The sequence below is a fragment of the Pan paniscus genome, chromosome 10 (assembly GCF_029289425.2).
Source record: "Pan paniscus chromosome 10, NHGRI_mPanPan1-v2.0_pri, whole genome shotgun sequence".
Taxonomy (NCBI): Eukaryota; Metazoa; Chordata; class Mammalia; order Primates; family Hominidae; genus Pan; species Pan paniscus.
The window spans coordinates 86,442,246-86,466,156 of NC_073259.2; the positions used below are offsets into that span (position 1 = coordinate 86,442,246).

The 23,911-nt window shown below is 34.4% G+C and overlaps 1 long non-coding RNA gene across 2 annotated transcripts in view; it reads left to right on the forward strand.

Annotated features, from left to right (window-relative positions):
- The window catches only part of LOC117975491 (uncharacterized), an 80,040-nt gene that overhangs the window by 11,478 nt on the left and 44,651 nt on the right, over positions 1–23,911 (forward strand). The window contains exon 1 of one of the 2 annotated variants that reach the window (XR_004665756.3): positions 16,126–16,200. The exons of the other annotated variant lie outside the window; for it this stretch is intronic. This is a non-coding gene — a long non-coding RNA (uncharacterized LOC117975491). Of the gene's footprint in view, positions 1–16,125; positions 16,201–23,911 lie in introns of those variants that run through there. 2 annotated transcript variants of the gene reach the window in all.

Here is a 23,911-nt window from a genome sequence, read left to right on the forward strand (position 1 = left end):
ACAGGTCACGTGGCCAAATTTGTGAAACGGCATGGTGATGCATCAACCTTTCACAGGGAAGGGGAGGGACCAGATGTATGTGAAGAGTAACACAATCAGCCTCGTTGATTACGTATCCCCTTTAGGATGGAGGTTAGAACTTTAAAAATAGCTGATGACTTTATCAATTTACAAACTAATTTTTTTTTACAACTTTTCATCTTGAAAACCTAATTGTATCAATTACACGTGCCAAAAAAAGTGCATGTTTATGTTTCTAAAACTTAAACAACTATGTAATATCTATACGCTTGGAGTTGGAAAAAAACAGCTGAAGTTTGAAGGGAGGGACAGAAACTGCCCTTCCATTAGAATTCAAATTAGAACCAAATTGTTATTTGCCAATTTGCCAAATAAAATCTTGGCTTATACCTGTGCCAGATCAGCTGAAAGATAGGCATAACTATTCATTATAACAGATTTTACTAGAGTCCAGTGTATTTTTAAATTTAAAATGGATTGTGTAATAAAAGTTATTTTGAAGAATAATTAACAGGGAGGCACTATCACAGAAGTCTCTGATTCTTTGCTATAAATATGTGATTTAATAGTTGTGAAAGGGCAACAAAAATTTGGTAGACATTTTTCAATCACCAATTTTTTTAAAACAGCTATATCCAACTTTGGGGACTCTTGAAGGAACATATTCACTTTTGAAGAAATATATTCACATATTTCTCTGTTTTTGCATATGAAAATCACTTAATGTAATTTGGCATTAATATTCTAGTTCCAAGTAATCTGTGTGTAAGTGCTCTCCTGGAAACCTCCCTCTCTTGTTCTGGATTCATAATTCTTCATTTATTCACTTATTTTCATAGAATTGGGGCAGTTGTTAGAAGTTGATCAATTTACCACTATTAATTTTTTTACTACTTAATGGATCTTTGTTGAATTTCATAAATTTAGCACCAGTAATAGTTGCTACTTTATAATGACTTGGTTAAAAATAGAGTGTTTCTAAGCATGAAATTTGAAGGTAAAGGTTAGTCCTTAGGTGTATGGAAAGAGCTGATGTTTGGAGAGAAGCTCAGAGATCCTGACAATTTGAATTAGAGCCAGAGGAAATGGAAGGGCACACATGAATTGTAAAGTTGAGTCACTGTGGACTTCATTTTCTTGTTGTAATGTTTGTGTTCCTGTTCATCTTATTATATATTTCTGGAGCATGGTTTGTGTACTTGGTGATTTATAACAACATAAACATAAATCACTATGCTCAGGAGCTCACAAACCAGAGGAGAAAACAATGACAGACCTGCAAATATACAATGTAGTGGGAGAAAGAAGGTGCCCCTTTTTATTTACTTTTAATTTTTCAAATCTCTATTAAATCATACTCTGTGCGAAACATGTATAGCCATACTTTCTTTCTGGCTTATCTTCATTGTGGAGTTATGGAAAAGACAGATAACTATTTCTTTTCTCCAAAATGTCCAAGGTTATCAAAGCAGGGCCCTGTCTTGTTACCCTCAATTTTGACCTAGAAATGGACTCATCAAAATAGCTATTGCTTATCATACTTTACATTAAATAAAAATCTGATTTTTAAACTGTCCTGTTGAACTAGTACACAAACATCTAATCTGAATTGGCTAATACATCTTCAATGTAATGGTGAGCATTTTGCTATTTTGAATGTTTTGTATTATATTATTTATAAACATAGGATCAAATGGTATTTTGTTGCAGTTGAGGTTTAGGTTTAAATATTAATATTTAAAATAGGCCAAGTAAAGAGGGAGATTTCACAGATGAGGATGAAGTGTGTATTTCAGGTTGTGAAGTTCAAGAAATACTGTAAATAATTCTCTAAGTCTTTATATGAGAGGTACTTGTGAATTTTATGTCTTATGGATTTTGCTATTTTGTTTTAGCTATTTGAATCCAAATATTTAATATCAAATTCAGGAAATTAAAACTCACTGAGTAAGCATAAGAAGAATAATATAATATGGGCACTGGAATTTTACTCTGGGGGTTCAAATTCTTCCTAGCTCGTGAGAAACTAATATATATAAAGTGATACACAGTAAGTAGCCATATTCTATTGTCTGACCTTGGACACGTTTTTCTACACTTCTGAGCTCTCTTTTTCTGTTAAGTTGAAATAATACTTCTAAAGATTTTTATGAGGATTAAATGAATATTAACAATGTCTCATGATATGTCTCATAGTGTGTAGGTACTGCATATACGTTCAATTCTTGATCATTAGGTATACATTTTTGAATCATCGAATTCACTGGTGTTACCTTCAAAATGAGAGGTAGGGTAGGAAGGTCTGGTTTTGAATTTCAATGTAGTCAGTAACTAGCTGGATTTTCTTGGAAAAAATGTAATCACCTCATTAAAAATATTGAAATATTAATAGCATATCTCAAAGCCTTATGAAATTTAAATTCAGTGATAGTATATAAATAACAGGCCAAAGAATCCTTCCACAAATGTTTACTGAATATTCACTATGCAATGTCACTTTTTTTAGGTTTTGGGAATACAAGAATATATAAGATGTAATCATTGACCTTAAAGCTTGTGGTAGTAGGTGATCATCAATATATGCTAAATTTGACCTCACTCTTTCATTCTTTCTTTAATTAAGAAAATAATATTTTAGTGTTTCTGATTGCTACCTTGAATCCTAGGTTCTCGCTAGAAGACACTTTGGTAGGTCGTGGCTATCAGAAAGTATCTAGGCTAGAAAGCCCTCATGCCATGTAGAAAAATCCTATATCATTTGGTAATACTGGGATAAAATCTTCCTGTTACTTTGATAAAAATTGCACATTGATAAGAGCCATTCAGTTGTATTCAGGTAGCTGGCAGTTACAGCACACATTAATTTGTTAGCATGGTGATGATGTCACTTTTTGGGTGAGTAAAGGATAAAAGTTCCAGGTAGAAGAGACTTGATGCTCCTCTGAACTGCCTGGACCCCTGGCCCTGCACTAACAGTTGCAGCTCAATAACCTACACATAGGAAACCCACAGCTTACCATCTGATAATCCTTGGCTCTAACTAGTAGAGGTGTGTTGGCTTTCTCTGCTGAATAGACAATTATCTATGCACTTAAAATGGCATTGAATATCTTGCTGCTTATTTATTTATTAATCCTGGAGACCTTGGGCTTCCACAGAAACATGTAGAGCTTGGATTGGATCTTTTGTGTAATGTATGCCTCACTCTTACCTGTAGGCATCTCAGGATTTATTTCCTGGACACTGAGTGAATATATTATACATCCTTTGTTCAAATTTCAGTTACGTCCTTTAACAGAATTTGCTCTTGACTCTGAGTAAATTGCTTAATCTCTTTCAATCTGACTTTTCATCTGTAAAATCGGAGAAAACTAAAGTAAAACATTACAGAATGCTTAGCATTGTAACTGGTACAGATTAAAGACTCAGTAAATGTTAGATGACTATACTGATTCCTGGCAGAGCAAGAAAAGCAGCTCTATTTTCCACAGTGCCTGAATTAACGTACACTCCCACCAGCAGTTTGTAAGTGTTCCCTTTTCTCTGCAACCTTGCAGCATCTGTTATTTTTTGACTTTTTAGCAATGGCCATTCTGATGCGATTTCTCAAAGAACTTAAAACAGAATTACTATTCCACCCAGCAATCCCATTGTTGAGTATATACCCAAAGGAATATAATTCATTCTACCATAAAGACACATGCATGTATGTTAATCATGCATCATTCACAGTAGGAAAGACATGGAATCAATCTAAATGATCATCACTGGTAGACTGAATAAAGAAAATATGGTACATATACATCATGGAATACTATGCAGCCATAAAAAAGAATGAGATCTACTGGAGACTGGAGTGTGGGAAGAGGGAGAAAATCAGGAAAAATTACTAATGGGTACTAGGCTTAATACCTGGGTGATGAAACAATCTATACAACAAACCCACCTGACACAAGTTTACCTGTGTAACAAACCTCATGTATCTCAGAACTTAATAAAAGTTAAAAAATAAAATAATTTTACCTGGAAAAAAAGAGTATGAGATCATGTCCTTTGCCACAACATGGGTGGAGCTGGAGGCCATTGTCCTAAGCAAACTAATACAGAAACAGAAAACCAAATACTGCATCTTCTTACTTATAAGTGGGAGCTAAACAACAAGAACACAGGGACACAAAGAGGAGAACTACCAGACACTGGGGCCTACTCTGAGGGTGGAAGGTGAGAGGAGGGAGTGGATTTAAAAAATACTTATTGGGTATTATCCTTATTACCTGGGTGACTAAATAATCTGCACAGCTAACTCCAACAACATGCAGTTTACCTATATAAAAATCCTGCACATACATGTACCCCTAAACCTAAAATATTTTATTTAAAAGAAGCTCTGATGAACACAAGTGCAATATCAAGGAGGAAATTGACATGGAGAGACACCCATCCTTGGTGGCATATTTAGAAACAATGTCATTTGTGTGGTTTAGAGTTGGCAATTATTACTCATAAGAATTTTCAAACTGATTGACAATACAAAATATATTTGACCCCTCAAGTAATGCATTCGTTTCATTGTTTTTTAAAATGTCATTTACATGACTGACTTTAATACCTGAATTTCAAACAAATGCAATGTATGCACTTCTCAATGTAACTGAAAAGATACTGCATGTTTTCAACCATATGAATGGCCCAGTAAGTAGCATTTAAATCAAAATATAGCATTTCTCTCTTGCTTCTGTAATGTTCATATTCTAAAGCATGTTCCATGGGCTAATATGTTATACAAGAACAGGAAGCTGCTGTTTTACATGGAGAATTAGTTTAATAGTCAGCTAAGTCAACCTAGAAAACCCCTTCTGGAAGGTTCCACTCAAATGTTACCTCTTTATTGCACTATTCCAGGACTCAGTCATTACTTCTTCTGTGTTTTCCTAACATTTTATATCAAGCTGTTATTATATCACTTATATCATTTATTATTTATATATTTATCTTTTAAACTATGCTTTTTCTTATTCTTAAATATTTGCCTTTTAAAGTTGTTTCTTGGCTGGGCATAGTGGCTCACACCTGTAACCTTAGCAGTTTGAGAGGACGAGGCAGGTGGATCACCTAAGGTCAGGAGTTCGAGATCAGCCTGGCCAACAAAACAGGCTGGTGAGACCCTGTCTCTATTAAAAATACAAAAATTAGCCAGGCATGGTGGCGTGCACCTGTAGTCCCCGCTACTTGGGAGACTGAGGCAGGAGAGTCACTTACACCTGGGAGGTGGAGGTTGCCATGAGCCGAGATTATGCCACTTCACTCCAGCCTGAGTGACAGAATAAGATTCTGTCTTAAAAAAAAAAAAAAAAAAAAAAATTCCCAAACTTAATGCTGTTACAACTAGGTTTTAAAGAATGGTCATGAATTGAATAGTAATGGATATAATGGATATCAAACTACTTCGATCATTTAGAAATTTTCTACATTTAATAATCATTTAAGGAAGGGCATAATTACTATTATTCCCAATTTTCAGGAAAAGAACCTGACAGAGTTTTCTGGTTTTAAATAAAATGCAGTGTGTGTAATGTGTCCAGATTCACATTGCTAGCAATAGAGATTCAGGACTCAGATTTAGCCATTTTGTCCCTAAGACCTTAAGGACAAAATGGCTAAGCAACTGAAATGCAAAAATTTCCAACCAAGAAAAATGTTTATATTTAAATTGAAAGATATGGGTAAAAATAGGATATTCAAATTTTTTAAAAGGGGAAAACATTAGATAAAAATATTAAGACAAGTAAAACAAAAGCTAATAAAACATTGAAGAAATTCAAATTAATGTGAGCTGGTTCAGATTTAGACCAATCTGTTTTGTTTTATAAGATGAACACTTTCAAATTTGGGGTGAAATTATTACATTGTTTTAATCATTTAATTTACACATTCTTTTTTATTGATACAATAGGAAACATAATGGCCTCATTGAAAACTCAGTTCTATAGTATTATTTTATATATTCCCATGTTGAAATATTACTGGATCATGGAATCAGAAGGAAATGCATTGCCTTATGAGAGATATCTTTGGGTGGAGCAAGAGTGTTTTAACAGGGAATGAAAATGGAAATTAATAAATACCGTGAAATTATAAGAGAAATTTTGTGTATATGTGTACATATGCATTTCTATATGTGTACATATGCATTTCTTTGGAAAGAAGTTCCATAGCATTCATGAAATTCTCAAAGTCATTTATGACCACAAAGAAGTCGTGTAAAGGAGCTTTGGAACAAGAGCCACTTAAATCCCATTTACAGACTCCTGTGTGTAAATTGCTCTCATTATGAGGTTGATGAGGAAATTAAATTACATAGCCTATGTAAATAACTGGTTTTTGGCCATCAGAGAAATGCAAATCAAAACCACTATGAGATATCATCTCACACCAGTTAGAATGGCAATCATTAAAAAGTCAGGAAACAACAGGTGCTGGAGAGGATGTGGAGAAATAGGAACACTTTTACACTGTTGGTGGGACTGTAAACTAGTTCAACCATTGTGGAAGTCAGTGTGGCGATTCCTCAGGGATCTAGAACTAGAAATACCATTTGACCCAGCCATCCCATTACTGGGTATATACCCAAATGACTATAAATCATGCTGCTATAAAGACATGCACACGTATGTTTATTGCGGCATTATTCACAATAGCAAAGACTTGGAACCAACCCAAATGTCCAACAATGATAGACTGGATTAAGAAAATGTGGCACATATACACCATGGAATACTATGCAGCCATAAAAAATGATGAGTTCATATCCTTTGTAGGGACATGGATGAAATTGGAAACCATCATTCTCAGTAAACTATCGCAAGAACAAAAAACCAAACACCGCATATTCTCACTCATAGGTGGGAATTGAACAATGAGATCACATGGACACAGGAAGGGGAATATCATACTCTGGGGACTGTGGTGGGGAGGGGGGAGGGGGGAGGGATAGCATTGGGAGATACACCTAATGCTAGATGACGAGTTAGTGGGTACAGCGCACCAGCATGGCACATGTATACATAAGTAACTAACCTGCACAATGTGCACATGTACCCTAAAACTTTAATTAAAAAAAAAAAAAAAAAAAGTGGATGAGAATCAGCACATCCACTAGAAAGAGGAAAATTCATGGCAGCAAGAAACAAACCAACAAAACAGATCAGCAGTGGGGAGGGGAAAGATTTGCTCCTTTCTAGTCTTGATCTGAAGAACAGTAGTATTTGATAAGAAAATTAAATGGAAAGGAGGGTAGTCATAAATAAAAACATCATAGATAAAAAAAAAGAAGGTGCATAATAATGCAATATATACTAATTCTCATTCTTCTTAATTACTTGAGGAATAAAGTCCAAATTATTTAGCTCAACATTCAAGAAACGTACAAGATTTTTATTAAGCTTCCTTTTCTGTCTTCATTTTTCCCGTACTCTATTTTCTAGTCAGATGGGATTATTCACTGTCAAGGACCATACTTACCTTCTCATTCTTCTAGTCTCTTGTTACTGTTACTCCTCCAAACTCATTCAATTGATTTCATCTAATTTTTGCCCAAACATTAAGGACTTAATATTAAGACCCATCCTAATGAACCTTTGATAACTGTTCCATGTATATATTTTTTACTCCTCTAAATTCAAAAGCACTTTTTAACCTCTAATGATTTTGAATGTTTTATTTAATAATAAGAATATGCGCGTGTCCTGTAACTTCTCTCTTAGGCTATAAGCTCCTTGGGTCAAGGATCACATTTTCCTCAACGTTGTACATACCTAAAACCCAGAAAAAGCTGACTGTATATTTGTGGAATTAATGAATGGTTCTAGTCAATCCCCTATTTGCAGACCAGAAATAAATCTCTAACATCCTAAAGATGTGCACACTGTTATTCTATACTTTAAACTTACAATAAGCTGTCTAGCATGAATGTTACAGAAATTTAAATGATAGAAATAAAATGTCCCTTTTCTTCACAAAAAAATATAATGAACTGCTTATAACACTTAAGTCAGTGTCTGAGCCTACAGATGCATAAAATGTCCTAAAATGATTCATATTTTTTACAGAAAAGGCATCAGAGTATGTTTTATAAAGTTAGTTCACCTTGCCTTTAATAAAATACCTATTAATATCAACTACAGAACATATCAGTTTTTCTCTTTTTTTTCCCTCTTTTGGTTATTAAAGTGCTTCCTTTTGTGAAATAACTTTTGTTTCAGAACTGACTACCCTGATTTCATAATCAAACAATTAGCCAAAAACTAAGTATGTCCCTACTTTCCAGAGGTCAACATTTGACAAATTACCTTTCATAGTTCTTAATTCTGAATCACCTTCATTCTAGTTTTTTATCCTTCCCTCTAAATAATTTGTGAAATGAGAGAGACAGAAAGAGAAAGAGACAGAGAAATCGAGAAGGAGGGAGGGGTGATAAGACAGCAAAAATCATGTTGGGGATAGCACTCAGTGAACTTAGTTAGAATAAATTTATTGCCTGTGATGAAGCCAATCAATCTCAAGAACATTGAGAAACTTTATTAATCATAATGAACATCAAGAGAAAAAATATTAGGAGAGATTCAGGTTATCATAAAATGGTTTTAGAAATTGGTTTCCTTCTCCCAGTGAGTTGTTATACATTGTCTTTATCCGTTTATCAAAACACTGCACTTCCACTAGTGGAATGAGGTTGCAAAAATCAGAAGACAAAAAGCAAACAAAACAAAAAAAACAAACCTTTTAACAGGAAATAAAACATTTTGATCAGAATTCCCACAAATCTCTATGTTAAAATTTTAGTTTGTTTAAAAGAAGATGAGATTTTGAGAAACACTGATTTTACCTGTAGTCAACTAGTCTCTGCCTAAAAAAGTAAGGGCTGCATATTTATAGAACCATTTTATCATATATTTCATGTCTTTATAGCATGTAGTTGCTGATTTTCCTAATGAGGTCACCTTTCAGCAAATGCGTTTGCAAATTCACGTGGCGTACTTGCCTAAAAATAAGGCCAATTTGTGTGAGCTGAGGATTCTCAGTTTATTCCATGTGTTTTTCTCACTGCAGTATACCCAATGCAATAGAAGAAAATATTTTTGGCAGCATTTATTCACATTGATCTTTGTGTCTTTCTCTGTACATTCCAATAAAAGAATAGGGTGATACAGGAATTAACATCTTTCCTGGATTTCTCATATTTGGAGCTCTTCAAAGGCAAACATAATTTTTCCCTTTTTTTGGGTGTGTGTGCTAATATACCGCATGGCCACCCAGAATCTCCATAGAAAAGGGGCTCAATAAACCTTGTTGACTGGTGGCTGGAGCCATGTAGTCAAATGGGGAAAGATTAAAGAGTTGTTTTTACTTTCTCAACTAAAGGGTAGGCAGAGTGAGAAAGCAGGTCTCGTAACCCCAGCTGATGAGGTAGATGATTTGGAAAGCAAAGGCTGTCTCATTTAGAGAGCTGGAAAAGTATGTTGCTAGCATTTTAACCTTAGCTATGCCCTAATTATGGACTTGGTTATTTTGCTAAGCAGCGGGAGGGACTTGGTGATCAGTTTCTCTGAATGTCTTGGCCAAGGTCTTCGTCTACTTGTAATGTTCATCCCCATGTGAGTCCCTTAATAAAAACCCTAAGCCTTTTAACTCTGAACAATCAAATAACATATCTCCAGCTGAAGCATGTTACGGTTTCAAAGATAGTTTCTAGTGAAGATAATGAGTGTTCTAGAGCGTTAATTGAAACAGCAGGAAAGAATTGTGACTTTACAAATATCCCAGGGGAGTCCAATGCGCCAAGATGATGGCATAAATAAGCTAGACTAATCGACTTTAGTTTATTAAGCCACAGATTAAATGCCGAAATTTTAAAGAAGAAAACTTTTCTTATGCTATAGAAATTTGATGAACACCATTCATAAGTTAATATGAAAAAATCTGTTTAACACAGATGAAAGAACACTACCATCTGTTGTTAACACTTTGTTTAAAATCTGACTATGGTATAAATACTCTTATTTTGATGCCCCAGTTTTCTTTGATACAAAAAAAGTGGATTATTCTTATTTAATTCATATTTTTAATAACTGTGATACATGGAAAACTATTTTGATGTTCATTAAATATTTATTGAGCAAGTACTACAAACAAAATAGAAGTTGCAAAGATGAAGCAGATATGAATCTTGATTTCAGAGATTTAATCAGTAAAATATAAGACATACACAGACAAAACTTCAGTGAAAGTAGAAAGTAATAAATGAGATATAAAAACACAATGTGTTATTTATTTCAATGTTTTTGGCGTAAAATTTAATGAAAACATATCTCTATTTTCTTGACTTATAAAGTATACTTGATAAAATTGACTACTTGATGTTAGAAATTTACAGTTCCCTCATCCTAAACATTATTTCTCATTATAAAACAACATAGAAAATTACAAAAATTTAAATGAATCATTTGTGGCCTCATAACAATGAATGTAGCAATAATTATGCTGAGAGTAATTGTGTTCTTAAATAATTGAGACATTCTTGTTTTACATCTTGGGTAATACATAATGATATAACATCTTTCACACATACATAGTGAATAACATTTTACCATTCAATTTTAAGACACAGATTACGAGTTCACGAGACTAAATGATTTCATTGTTTTGAAAAGCTGAATGAATTGTCATTATAAGAAAAAATAATTCATAATCTTAAATTATTGGCAATAAGAAAACCTGAATACACCACCAATTGCCAGTATTTCTATTGCTTATGAGTAACGTGGTCTTTAGGTTAAAAAGAAAAGAGAAAGAGAAAACTTCTTCCATTAAAGGCAATTAACACAAAAGAAATTAAACCCAGTTGAAATCAGAGCAGAGAGGTTTCATTGTGATAGAATAGGATTTAAAGGTAGGAGATCTGAGTTCAAATCCCAGCTGTGTAAATTGGACAAGTCAATTTGCAGATTGAAATCTACATACCCACTTCACAGCGTTGTCAGAATTGAACAAAAGAGTATTGGCAAAATTATGTTGCAAACATTAATTGGTAATTATTATTCCTTTGAAATTCATGTAATCTTAATGTTTTGCTTTTTAAATCACAATGGTGATGTTTTTCTACAAAGGTACTGCTCTTTGGTTCTTGCCATTTCTATAGAAGCAGAAATCACCTGCCCTCCATCAGTTTGCTGGTTATTCTCATTAATCCAGAAGAGACAGTTTTTGGATTTGTGTGTTTTGTTTTAGTTTTCTAGGACTGTGGCATAGAAGCCAGGGGCCAGAAATTTATTTTCTCATAGTTCTGGAGGCTAGAAGTCCAAAGACAATGTGTCAGCAGGGTTCCTTCTCAAGGCCGTGAAGGAGAAATTTGTACCTGGCCTATTTGTAAATGGCTGTCATCTCCCTATGTCTTCATATTCGTCTTCTTTATTTATATGTCTGGGCTTAAATTTCCTCTTCATATAAGGATATCAGTCATACTGAATTAAGCTCCATCACAATGACCTCATTTTAATTTAACTACCTCTTTAAAGACCTTATCTTCAAATACAGTTACATTCTGAAGTACTGAGGATTAGGTCTTCAACACATCAATTTTGGGTTAAGGAGATTGGGACACAATTCAGACCATAACATGTATTATGATGGATTGAGAGAAACTCATATAATTTCTTTGTTAAAGGAATATAACGGTCAGCAAATAGCACTGAATAACACATAGAAGTTTTAATAAAATATGAACATAGATATAAAAATACTGGGAGGTATTTCTTACTTGGTGACATTCTTTTCCATTCTATTTTTTTGGTGGAATTATTTGCCCCAAGTCACAATTTTCTTCATTGAGCCAAGGAAAGGAAGGCATCTATTCAAATAGCAAACAAATCAGCAGGCATCTTATGCCAGTCTAGGCCCTCTGGAGATGCTATATATTGGCTAGCAGTCTATTTTCTTCCAACCATATGGTTTGGTGCAGATGATTTAGCACAAAAATAACCTTCTTCAGTGAATAGTGGTGCCGTGTGCAGGAAGCTCGTCCTTCTCTTTTTAACCACTCACAGAGGTGTAACCCCCACAGGAAAGGCATCTGTCCTCCAGCAGCAGTTCACAAAAGGGAAGTTATAGATTTGACAACTCACTGAAATGTCACAGAGAATCATTTTTTAAAACAGAAATCTGTCATTCCTCTCTATTGAAGTTTAGAACTTTAGTAATGAGGTACAATCTTTCTCTCTAGAGCTGTCGGGTTTCTTCTCTAAATTTTTTCAGCATTTTCATATTTGATTCTGCTGGTCCATTAAACCAATGCAAAATGATATAATCTTTTTTTTCATTTTTCTTCTTATGTTCTTTATTTTAATTCGTTGAGTTGTGGGTGATCTCCTGGACATATTTATTTATGATGTTGCGACAAGAAAGTTTACCTATAATGCTCTACAGTCCTAAGTCTATTTCTGGCTTTATTGCTTAATACCCTTGAAACTGAGAGAAAGGGCAATATTTTTTATACCATAGAATTTACATTTGTAAAATGAAGGCAGAAAAAGTAAATTATGGCAAACAGCAAATACAGAGAGAAAATGTCATAGCCGATACTAACAATGACGTCAGCCCCCAGTGGGTTGATTTGTATACATCAGGAAAAAAGATCCCGGTTAATGTGTATCATGTTACTCTTCATTAATTTATCCCTTCATTCTCCAAATATATTGTGTTAAGCATTATTCTACACTCATGGGATATATCAGTAAGTAAAACCAAGGCCTTTGACCTCATAGATTTTGTATTTTAGTAGAAGGAGATCTGTGATAAACAAAAAGTATATAAAAATAAGTACATTTTATAGTTATGTTAGAAGGCACAAAAAGAAAAATGTAGAGTAAGTTAAGGAGAATCAGAATGCTGTGTTGGAGCAAGACACTGGATTTTAAATGAGTGGTCAGGATAGGGCTTCAAAGGCTATTATAGGCTGTAACATTTGGTGATAGAATAAATATTGCCAGAAATGAATCTTTTATTAATTCTTTTTGCTTAAAAATAAACTCAGTTTTCAGGGTAAGGTATGGAAAGTTTAGCAAAGTACCCCTGGTATTTAAGATATTTTATTAAATAACATATTTCTTTGTCCATCTGTTCAATGAATTGCTTTCCTCTTGTAGTTTTCCTTTGTCCCTAAGAAACCTGATTTTGAACTATCTAGCTAAATAGTTTTCTATCTCCCTCTCCTAACTTGAAAAACCTGTGCCTCACATTTCACTTCCGTATCTTTAGACATGAGAATGTTACTGACACTGTAAAATCACAAAGCATTTGTCTCTTCCAGGCTACTCTCTGCAGCCTTTGTACATTTTTTGCTTAGGTGCCATGTGACATGAAAGGAAAATAAGGCAACACTTCAAAATAAAAAGCATTGGTAATGTGCTATTGAATAAACCCAAAGCCCATATTCTTCCAGGTTAATTTGCTGTTAGCAATGCCTGTGCCACCAATTCAAAGCTTTGTGGCCAGGTCTTAAAAGTAAGTCCCTAAGCCCGTGAAATGTTAGCAAAAGGGCAAAATTGTATTTTTAACGAGAGAGGCAAATAAATATAAAGGAGCACAAAGGCATAGAGGGTAGCTTGAAAATATACAATGCTCTATGAAGCTAGCAAAACATTATGAGACATCTAATTTCAGCTGTCAAAGGGGCTCACATTGATTTTTCTGTTCATTGTATGCACTCTTAGGGTCTTTAAATAGAGCCTTATTTATTCGGCTCTCATATAACCTATCTTTCTCAGGGGAAAGTTAATAGTACTTTCCAGTAGGAAAATAGGAGCTTAGTTTAGATTAGAATAGTTGAGAGCCCATTTTGTTTCTGTTTAGATTCAAGGAAATCAATAGGTTTAGGCTTTTTGATGGTAAATAAGTCAAAAATCCAGGAACCCCAAATCGCTGCTCTTGATGCTAGTCGTCTTTGTCCTCCTGCTGCATGCTTTTGTTAGTATCTGATCCATCTGTTTTCATCTTCTTCAACCCCAATCCCACAAAACTGCTTCTGAGAATGAAAAGAAAATCATGATTCACTTAAAATTAATTCTTTTGTAAGAAAGCATTTGAAAGCTGGCCAAAAATTAAACCCAGACCCTAACCAAAAGTATCTGTTTAGAAAATATAATCTCTACTTATGGAGGACTCAGTTCTGTTGTAGCAAAATATTCTTTTCCTGAAATTCCTTGGCAGTAGCTTATTAAAATAAGACATTTTATTACCCTACTTTCGCAATATGACATCATTCTATTGATACTCATGAGTAGAAAATATAATTGTTTTCCTTTGGGAATTATATTTTGTCATTTTTTATTGTCCATTTATTGGAGAATGAGTAGTTTTGTCTTTAGAGCTTTTGTAATGAATCGTTCATTTCAACTTCTATTTTGGTGTAACAGTGTAATTTCAAATATTAGACTGTACAATGTAATAATGCTTACACAACACAGACACCAGATCTAAAGAGAACAGCAGATCAACTAAAATTTTGCAGTTTAATTAATTATATCAGGAAGATAATAATTTTGTAAAGTTCCAAAAATTGTTGATTTGCTGCAATCCACCAAACTTTAAGATTGATGACAATATGGGTAACCATTTTGTTTACTAAGTCAAAGTCAAAATGCTCAGTTTATGAGTTCTGATGTGTGTGTTTGTGTGTGTTTGTATGTATGTGTGTATGCGTTTGGCTGAACCAGGGCACTTCTGGGGTTTGCATTATATCTTTCAGTCCCCACAAGTCTGTTTCACATGTTCTAACCCACTTGAGTAGATTCTGAACAAATATCATCAGATTAAAAGAAAGGACAGATAATACAGAGATATGTCTCAGAATTCCTTTATTGCATATCCCAGAAATTAATGAGGCTGCTACTACTTTAGGGAAGACATTCCCAACCTTTCAGATGCACTAGAACTCTTTTAAATGTGTAACAATTCTAGAATGTTAGAAGAGACATCTTGAGGATGACATATTGTCCATTGAAATCAGTAACTCTTGTAACAAGGGTGTACTATCTTGGAAAAGAGAATAAAATATGTAGTATAGAAGAAGGAAGAAGCAAAGTCTGAGCATTGAAGACTGAAAGACAAGCCTACTTTTTCCTCAATGGTGAAACCTCTACAAACCGTACTATAACACTGGCCAACCCTGGAAGAAGTCATAGAACTATTGGTAGCATCCAGATGGCTGGATAAAGGGAAGGTGTTTTTTCCCTTCCTAAAATTTAAAGCTCCACATTAAACTTTATATTATGGTAAGGATGATTACACTTGTGTTTTGCAGAGATGTTTCAGGAAGAAAGAACGAGAACAAATGCATCTGCAATGTGTGAAATATGTATATACACATTATCTAATTTTATCCTTACACCAGCTCCAAGAGTTAAGTACTAGGAGAAAAACTGAGGCTCCAAGGTCCTATGAGAAATGAGGAAACTGAGTCTCCAAAGTCCTATGACTTGACTGTGCCAGACCTAGGAAATACTGCAGCTAGATTAGGAACTCGTTTGCAAAATGCATACTCGTTCTACTTCTATATGAGGATACAGTGCTGAGAACCTGATTTAGGTTAAGTTATTTATATGTCTTACATCAAATTGTGACAGAGATATCCTTATCATATTATTATCCTCACTTTATAGAACAAGAAGAAATTTCAGAAAGTTTTAGAGCGGTGGTTCTCAAAACTCATTGACCATCAGAATCACTGACAAAGTTTAAAAAATACAAACTCAAGGAATTCAAGCCCAGATATTTTTATTTAATCAATCTAGATGGAAGCTCAGGGATCTGTAATTTTCTAAAAGCTCTTCAGGTGGTTGTAATGTAACACTAGCTTTCAGAAACATTAATTAGTGATGATATGGTTTGGATGTGTGTCCCTGCCCAAACCTTATGTGGAGTTGTAATCCCCAGTGTTGAAGGAGGAGAGGGCTAGTGGGAGGTGATAGAATCATGGGGGTGGATTTCCCTGCTGTTCTTGTGATAGTGAGTGAGTTCTCATGAGATCCGGTTGTTTAAAAATGTGTAGCACCTTCCCCTGCTCTCTCTTCCTCCTTCTCCAGCCACGTAAGATGTGCCTGCTTCCCTTCGCCTTCTGCCATGATTGTAAGTTTCCTGAGGCCTCCACAACGATGCTTCCTATAGAGCCTGTGGAACAGTGAGTCAGTTAAACCTCTTTTCCTTAAAAATTACCCAGTCTCAGCTAGTTCTTTATAGCAATGCAAGAACAGGCTAATACAAGTGGATACTTTTCATAGTTGGAGAAGTAGGGGTTTGAATCCTCATCCATTTATCCTCTACCACTATGCAAATAGGTATAATTTGCATGGTATTGTTAATGTATTAGATAATTTATTAAACATTACCTAGTTTAATGATTATGATGATACCCTGGGATAAATACTTACCTCCTGGTGCTTACTGGAGACATACTATTATTTATATGTTGTATTGTTTATTGTTACATAACAATATTACTACAAACTAAGTTTAAAATAACATATATTGGAGACTTCCATTTTTATAGGAAGATGGAATCAATGTGTTTTGCTGTTTCTCCTGCTAAGTAAAAGTAGAATCACTGAATATTATAAATAAAACAAATATGAGTTGACTCTGAAAAGTAGAGAGAAATAAACAAGACTTTGGGTGGAGGGAATAGACATAAATCAATGGAAGTGAATAGAGAACCAAGAAAAAACGGATACAAATATGCCCAACTTATTTTTGAAAAAGGTGCAAAAGCAATTAAATAGAGATAAAACAGCCTCTTTAACAAATGGCACTAGAGAAATTGGATATCCACAAGCAAAACACTAACCGCAACCTAAGTCTCTTGTCATTTGCAGGACTAATTCAAAATGAATCATGGACTTACATGTAAAACATAAAACTATATAATTTAGATAAATAAACTTATAAGATTATCTCCAGGATATAAGATTAGGAAAATAATTCCTAAAGTTAACATTAAAAGCACAATCCAGAAAATTAAAAAAATAATAAGTTGGATTTTATCAAAATTAACAACTATTGCTCTGGGAAAGATCCTGTTAAAAAGATCAAAATCCAAGCTACAAAGTAGGAGAAAATATTGGCAAACCAAATATCTGACAAATAAATAGTATGTAGAACATATAAGGAATGATCAACATTAGAAAAAATAAGCAAACTGATGAGAAAATGTGCAATGGGCAGTTTAAAAATGGAAATAGAGACATTTTGTCGAAGTAGAAATATAGATGGCAAGTGATCACATGTCAAGATGTTCAATATAACAGAAAATGAAACTGAAATGAGATATCACTACATACCTATCAGAATTCCCAGGTCAGGTGAGGTGGGCTGTTGCCTGTAATCCCAGCACATTGGGAGGCCACAGCAGGCAGATTGCTTGAGCCCAGGAGTCTGAGAACAGCCTGGGCAAGTTCCATCTCTCCAAAAATTTTTGAAACTTAACCAGGTTTACTGGCACATGCCTATGGTCCTAGCTACCTTGGGGCGGGAGTTGAGACTGAGGTGTAAGGATCACTTGAGCCCAAGGGTTCCAGGTTACAGTGAGCTATAATAGGGTCCCTGCACTCAAGCCTAGATGGCAGAGTGAGACCCTTTGTGTATGTGTGTGTGTATAATATATATATAGATTTTTATATATGTGTTCATATATCTCATATACACACATAGACACAAACATACATTATATGTAAAATATATGTGTATGTGTATGTAAGTACATATAGATACATACACGCAACACCAATTGCTGGTGGAGGTGCAGAGAAACATTCATTGCTGGTGGGGAAGTAAAATGGCACACCCACATTGGGAAACAGTTTGGCAATTTATTTAAAAAGCTAAACATGCCATTACCATACAACCCAGTGATTGCACTCCTGGGCATTTATTCCAGAAAAATGAAAACTTATGTCCACTAAAATCCGTACTAAATGTTTATGGTCCCTTTATTGGTAATAATTGAAAACTGGAAACAATCTACATGCCCTTCAAAGGTGAAGGGTTAAACAATCTGTGGTTTTTCTCATATCATGAAGTAAACCACTGTGACATGAAACTACCTGGATGAATCCCTAGAGAATTACACTGAGTGAAAAAAAATCAAAAAGGTTAAATACTACAATTTTATTTATAAAAGATTCTTGAAATGACAAAGTTACAGAAGTGGAGAACATATCAGTGGCTGCCAAAGATTAAGAAGGGGATGAGGGAGGGAGGGAAGTGAGTGTGCCTGTAAAAGGGCAACATGAGGATCCTGTGATGATGGAATCTTTTTTTGTATCTTGATTGTGTCAATGTCAATGTCTTGGTTGATAGTTTATACTCCGGTATCATAATGTGTTTCCATTAGAGAAACCTGGTTAAAGCATGCAGGATATCTCTTCGTAGTACTTCTTACAACTGCATGAAAATTAATAATTGTCTCAAAATAATAGTCAAATATTTAACATGAATATTATCTTACTTTTTGTGTGGGTTAGAGATCCAGACATAGCTTGGCTGAGTTCTGTACAAGGCCACAATCAAATTGTTCAGCCAGGGATGGGGTCTCATGTAAAAGCTAAACTTGGGAAGGATCTACTTTCAAATTCATGAAGTCATTGGCAGCATTCACTTTTCGTGGATTGTTAAGCTGAGGGCTTCAGTTTCTTGCTGGCTTTTATCTGAAGGTCACTCTCAATTTCTTGCTGTGTGGACTTCCCTAACATGGCCATTTGCTTTATGAAAGCTAGCAAGGGAAAAAGTCCCTTAGCTGAACAGATGTTATAATCTTATGTAACTTAATTATGGAAGTGACAGTTCATCACCTTTGCTATAGTCTATTGGATTGAAGCAAGTCACAACCCTGTTACACTTAAGGGAAGGAGATTATACAAAAGCATGAATACCAGTAGACAAAGATGACTGAGAGTATCTTAAAGTTGCTCCAGTAAATGTATTTATATACATTTATTTCAAAGGTTTTTTCTTTAATTGGAATTTAATTAGGTCTTGATTTAACTGAGTTTTGATTTAATCAGAAATATGTTTACTACTCTCCTAAATACTCGGCAGTTGTGCAATATGATTTAAAGTATTATCAGCTAAGTTCTACATGTATAGTAGATCTTAGAACTAAAGAATCCTCCAACATTTCTATCATAGGAAACAAGATGTATTCAAGCAGACTGGGAAATACTGCATCTTAGCTACAGCAGGTATTTTTATACCACATGTTAAACCTTTTAGACCTCTAGAAAACTTGTTATATTACTATGTTTATAACTTAATGATCTGAAGAGATTCAGGTAACATCCCAAAACACAAATTTATTATGTGGGAAAAGTTTACGCTTTGGAAGAAACTTTTTCTACTGTATCTTACCTGTATTACAAACACTGTCTTTTTAGAAAACTTCTTAGTTGCCTTGAAAATCTTAAAAAACCTTTCAGAATAGAAAAATGTATTTCACATGAAATCTTTTGCTGAGTAAACCCACTGAAATTCCCTGTGACCTAGTAAACACAAAGTGTAATCAATTAATTTAGTAATAAAATTTAGATTTGTGTGAAGGTTTGTTAATATGCCTTTATATACTAAAAACTAAAATATTCTCTTTTTTGGAAAATTAAGACATGACATTTTCATTCCTCTTGTACTTCTTGTGTGCTCCAAGATTTTTAAATATCCCTTATGGCATTTCTGAGAATAATCTTCAAGTGTTTCTTAATTCCAAAATAAGGTAGATCATCTGGAAATGATAAAAATGAAAGCAGTCATCATCATCATCATCATCATCATAAGATGAATCATTTAAAATAATAACACCTACTCTCTAGATAGGTCTAATCTCTGTAACAGAATACACGCGAGGTCAGGAATCGACAACTCCCTCTGCCTTACCCCGCTTCAAAAACAAACACACGAACAAACACACCATTCCCCTTCTTTTAGTGTATTTGGAGAGAAAGAAATTTGTCTCATATTTCTGCTAAATCATTCCCCATCTGGCTTCTGCTTCTCTGTCTTGCCTGATCTGAACATGTGTTATTGCAAACTGAGCTGTTTGTCCTGAGCTGAATACTGACTTCTTATACATGATTCCCCATAACACCGCTAAAATAAGGTTGTTGATGGGAGTCTCCTTCTACTAACATTTTAGAATTTAAAATAATTAGGATTAAAAATTTGATAACAGAGGGGTGCATAGCACAGCACTGAACACGGAACAACTTATCGTTTTCATTATCAGGATTTGTTTTCTTATTTTCTCTGTGTTGGAGGATATATCACTGACCCATATTCTTATCTGGCCTCTGTTCTTTGCATGACAGGTGAGCCCTCTCTACTCCCAGGGTCTTGTACGTCTTCACAAAAACCTCCTCCTATTCCAGCTGCCTGAAGGAAACTCTTAGATGTATTTCTGTATTATTCAGAGCATTCTATTCTCCTGGATTACATTCAGAATACTTTGGCTTTCATAATACTGAAAGCACCCATCTAGATGTTTTTCTAAATAAGGGTGGTTTCTTATCTAAAAATAATTGTAATATTTTCCTATTGTATCTAACTCAAATTTCTGGTATGTTTAAAGGGAATGACTTTTCTTTTAGCTTCATAATAACCACTACCATTCACTGAGGCATAAAATACCCACAATTATCATTATCGAGCTCTTCGAACATGCTAAAGGCCATTCTATATGTTTTATACTTAACATTTTGAGTCACATAATCTTTAAAACAACTCCATTATTATTCCATCTTATAGCATAGTCGTTGTGAGAAGAGATTATATGCTTGAAAAACTTGTATCCCAATAACCCTGACAGATTAAAGCCCTAGTTTTCTCAGGTTTCAATATTAGGAGACTTCTATATAGGGATTTTTTAATTTTTATTTTATTTTTAATTTTTGGTGAGGAGAGTTAGGATTTAAACCCAGGCTTTTCTGGCTACAAAATGCACATATGTAATCATAAGACTTCACTCTATACAAACCCAGCTTCCTTTGAAGATTTTATGATATTATCTATTGTGGTAGCTAGAATAATGCCCCCACCTCCAAGATGTCTACATCTTAATCCCAGGAACTTGTATATTCGGTTACACAGCAAAGAGGAATTAAGATTGTAGATCGAACTAAGGTTTCTAATCAACTGACTTTAAAATAGGGAGATTTTCCTGGATACTTCCACGGGCCAAATGTAATTACAAGTGGCTTTGAAATGTGGAAGATGAGAGAGTGAATGTCAGCGTGATTCTATGTGAGAGAGACTAGTCATTACTGGTTTTGAAGATATAGTAGGAGGACATGAGCCAAGGAACGTAAGCAGCCTCAAGAAGGTGAAAAAGGCAAGAAAATGCAGTATCCCTTAGAGCCTTCAGAAAGAAAGATGGCCCAGTTGACATCTTGATTTAGCCCAACGAGATCCATTTTTAGACTTCTGACCTCCAGAATTTAAGATAATAAATTTGTATTGCTTTAACACAATCTGCTGTAATTTGTTATAGCAGTAATAGAAACCCACTACACCTATTTTGACTTTTTACTCTTTCTTAGTCTACTGTTTCCAGTTTGAATATTATTATGCTTGATTGAAAAGAGTGAAGCACTATTTAACACATGGCACTGACACTATCTTTGTTTCATAAATTTCCCTCCCTTTGACACTTCCAAGGAGCAGAACTTACATTTTTGTTTCCTCTTGACCCTAACACAATTCAATGCCCATTTTATTTACTGTTTTTCTAATCTAATTTTTCTTTGAAATTTAGGATTCCAAACTTTATTGTAGACAAAATGAAATAGAGGTTATGGCAACAGAGTGTTCTTTAGATAGCATAAAGCCTGGAAAAAATAAAACATAAAAAATTAATGGGAGCTTTTTAAGTAGAAGTCCAGATAAAGAAGATGGATTGGAAGGGTGGTTAAGGCAGCCAGGAGCCACAGTGCAAGTAGATGATCATTGGAACAGACAACGTAAGCAAGGCAAGGGTGAGAGATGAGATTGGAAAGGTCCATAAATTAGATTGTAAATGAATGTGAATATCCTTCTAGGAAATTTTGATCTTATCTGGAAGCTATGGGGAACCTGTGAATGATATTTAACCCAAAATGAACATGATCATGAATTTGGAAAGTAAATGGTAGAGGCAATGTGGGAATGCAAGCAAGCCTAGAGGCAGGAAAATGAGTTAAGAGTCTTTTTAGTATACCAGAAAAATTATAATAACAGACAGAATATGTATGGTGGCCCTAGGGATGAAAAGAATTAGAGTAATTTAAAAGATATCAAGAAAATAGAATCAACAGTACGTGTTAACTGTGGGCTGTGAGAAAGCAGTAGAAATCATATTGATGGCTTGGACAACAAGATGTATGATAAGGATGTCCACCTATTTGGGGAAGATGGGAGATTTTGAGACAGAAGATGGGCCAGGTTTGCTTCCAGTTTTAGATTCTGGATCATTCTGTTGGGGATGTGAGCCCACTATCACTTTCTCCTGGGTTTCTACTCTACATTCCTATTGAACCTCTGCCAGTGGTTTTGAGGGCCTACTTCTTACAAACAGATAAATGATCTATGTCTTCCTTTGGCTTGTGTTGTGCCATCTTCTGCCAAGTAATCTGTGATCATGTGCAGACCACTTTCATTAATTTAAGTTCACTTATATGGCTTCTTAGCAAATTAACAAAATAATTATATTGGAACATAATGAAGATGTAGTGGGAAACTGCATACAGACCCAATATTTAATGAAGGAGCGGGCACAGATGAAAGTTTAGGATGTAACAGAATGATACCACTGAAACTATTATAACAGAATGACATTAATACACCTGTAAGAGGTGTATATGACAATATGACAGTTAGGACAGTTGACAAAAAGTTTCATTGACTGCTTCAATATTGTAGTTGTAAAACAAAAATCTGTGAATGATCAGAAAGTGTCAGATCAATGATGACAGAACTTGTCAGTTTCAACCTACTGTTCTGTGTATTGAATTGAATAGGTTTTCATCATTGCAATTGTATTGCAATAATTCATTGCAATACAATTGCAACAAATTATTTTATTTGCAAATAATTCCATGTATTATTTGCAAATAAAAAACTTTTTAAACATGAAATTGGACTTCTTCTAGTATTAAAGGCTTATTGTTAGTGTTCATTATTACCTACTAATCGCTAGAACTCTGCTAAATGTAGTATGGAAATTAAGCAAAGGAGTAGATGGGATCCTTGTCCCCAAGAAACTTATATATCTTTTAGAAGAATTGAGGTTAACAAGCATAGGAAACCATTAGCACTACAAAAAAAAAAATTCAATTATCTGTGTTGACAAAAGACATTATGTATATGAAGAACTCATTAAATGCTAGCTAAATCTACTTTTATTATGACAATTCTGGAAAGCAAAATATTATTTACTTTATGGACGTTCCACAGTGACTTGAAAAAGATAAATCTGTGAATTATTACTTGGACGTTTATAAAAGTAAAGACTGTGCTGTTTAGCTAACCAAAGTACAAAAAAAAGGCAAATCTACTAATTGATGATTGTTACACTTACAGCATGCAACCTTTGTGTACTTAAAGAAAATCCTGTAATAAATGAGAGGGTGTTCTTAAGCCAAAATGATCTTAATTGGAGTTTGGAGGCCTTTGAAAATCTGCCTCTATAAACAGTCCCTGGAATAATGACTTCCTGCAGAAGGAAAAGATAGATATTTTAGAAGTCTAGGAGAGCCTGGCTAGCATGATAGTCTCTGCTTTGCAGAGCAAATCCCTTGAATGCCTTTAAAAAGATTGATTTTTT